Source organism: Loa loa (genome assembly GCF_000183805.2).
Source record: "Loa loa unplaced genomic scaffold supercont3.216, whole genome shotgun sequence".
Lineage (NCBI taxonomy): Eukaryota > Metazoa > Nematoda > Chromadorea > Rhabditida > Onchocercidae > Loa > Loa loa.
Window position 1 is genome coordinate 35,492 of NW_018108396.1, and position 2,836 is coordinate 38,327.

Genomic DNA, 2,836 nt, shown 5'->3' on the forward strand with positions numbered 1-2,836 from the left:
TATATATATATATATATGTGTGTGTGTGTGTGTGTGTATGTGTGTATGTGTGTGGTATGTGTGTGCATGCGCATATGTCAGTCTGCCAGTCTATCTACCTGTAGACTATGGGAATATTTTCAAAAAGGTAAACGCAAAAATATTGAAAATTTGAATAGATTTAAATATTTGGTAAAAAGATATGAACAGAATGTAGCAAAGATGAACAGGTAGAAAATTGTAAGGATGTGAAAGGGTTAAATTATTGCACAGGTGAAGAAAAAGAGAAAAAAAAGGAGAGAGAGAGAGAAAGAGAAAGAGAAAGAAAGAAAGCATTATAGAATTTACCTATATGACACAAACAATATCTATGACTACAATCGTGATATAAAGGTTTGCAAACGAGAAGCCGGACGATAGTGCTGGTCAACGATGACCTTCAAATGCAGCAATACTATAGTTACACAAATATACATACATACATACATACATACATACATACATACATATATATATATATATATATATATAACGTAGGCAGACATAATATATACAACAAACATTTATGAACAGACCGATCGGTAAGTTTTAGAAGCAGAAAGAAATTGATTGATGAAAAACAAAAATAATCCATGCTTGATTTCTACCTACCCATTACAATTTGTAGAGCTTCTCAAACCTCAATTCATTTCCTAATATCATCATTTTGTAACCAATCACCGTTGCCTCTACCATCATCATCATCATCCATCATCATCACCATCATCATCATCATCATTTTCATCTTCTTAATCATCACTGCCATCACTACCACAACCGCCATTACTATCACTATATTACCATCTTCCATACTATTTTCATACCTTATCTTCTGATCGTATATCAATAACCCATCTAATTTATTCATCCATATTCATTAATATCTTTCAATCTCAATCTCTTCACATATTTTCTACTTATAATTTCATCTATCAAAGTAAAAGTAAAGATTGGGAATAAAGAGAGAGGGGGAGAGAGAGAGAGAGAGAGAAAAGAAAATTAGAATAACCAAATTATTCTAATTTTTAAACTTTAGACATTTTATATCCATAGAATTAAAAATGTATGCAATAATAAATGGATCAATATGTATTTATAAATTTAAAAGAGAGAGAGAGAGAGAGAGAAAGAAAGAAAAAGAAAGTGAGAGAGGAATATGTATGGAAAATGATATTATAAGGTTAAAAAAAAATCAAAAAAAGTTTTTTTCTTCATCTATCTTTACGTGAATGAATTAAATGAGACAGGTATTTGTTTATTTGTTTTGATGATAAGAATGTATTCGAAATAGTTTTAAGAATTGTGATAAGCTGATAATGAGATTGTAGTTTATTAAATTGTTGATACCTGGTACCAAGAAAAACCATACAATAATATGAGATGATTTACGTTATTTTAGAAAAAAAAAAAATTTTTTTTTGTTTTTTTTAAACGTACTTTACGAGGATAATAAATAGAAGAAGATTTTATCATTTTTGAAATCTTTGGCGGTAAAAGATAAGTGATAGGAAGTTTTGAAATTTTTTTTTTTAAACTTAAATGTTAAATGAATAAAAATTTCATTTTGAAGAGTTAAAATTGACTATTTCTGAGTCTATTTTCTATACAGTAAATTAATTCATTGTCATCATAAAATTTACACTATAATTCGTTATTTATTACCACTATTTCGATTATCAAATTCAAATGAAGTGATCTTTTTTCTTTTTTCTTTTATGATGCTTACGTAATTTTATAATGCCATGTGCAATCATTTGGATCAGTTTTTTTCATAAAAAATAACAATTATTATAATATTTCATCATCATATTCATAGTTTTGTTAGACTTAATTCATTACTGCTTTTGACTAATTCATTTTAGGTCACTCACTTTTTCCCCTCTCCCTCTCCGGTTTATTTGTAGCTACCGGAAATAGCTACCTATAGTAAATGCCTTAATAAAATATCCATCAAAAAATTTGCATTCAAATTCGACTTCATAACTTCGTTTCCTTAGAAAATAATTTACAAATTTTCGGATTGAACTTTTAAAATATTGCTTACATTATAATTTTGTAAATTCAATTTTAAACGATATTCAAATTCATTCATATTACGAAGAAAGAAACAATCTTCCTGAATTGAAACCTCGTGAATAGATAGAGTTAAACTGAATTAGTAATGCAAATCGCTTAATGCAAATATTTGCATCAACAATTTCATTAGCATAGCGAAACAAATGCCAACAATAATCGATCATTATGGAATTGGAAGTTCACTTTCAATAATTATTCACCTTTATTCCATTAAAATTGTTAATTAATTACAGCCTCAATTAATGAACGATTTGCTGTAATGAAATTGCTTAATTTCTATTTATATATGAAGAAATAATGCCGAAAATGTAAAAGTATAAAAAAGATTAAATACAATTGTAAAATTTTATTACAATAAGTTGTAGAATGGAAAAAAAAGGTATAAAACGGAAAAACCAAATAAAACGGAAGAAAAAGGGAAAGTATAAACGGAAAAATTAAATGAAATGGATAAAAAAAAAAAGCACAATAAGAATAACATAAATGTTTGATAATAAATAATGAAAGTATTTGAAAATTTAAAAAATTTTTATTTTATTGAAGATTAAAGAATACGATTCATATAAACTATAAAATTACTTTTTATAGTTTATTTTATTCTTCATCTTAAGAAAACAATCAATAAAATTATTTTCTTATGATGACGAATTCAAAAACTTATGATACTACATTACTACAACGGTCTTTAACTATTATTTACTTTCATTTGTTTACATTAAATCTTTAAAGTCATCATCCATCA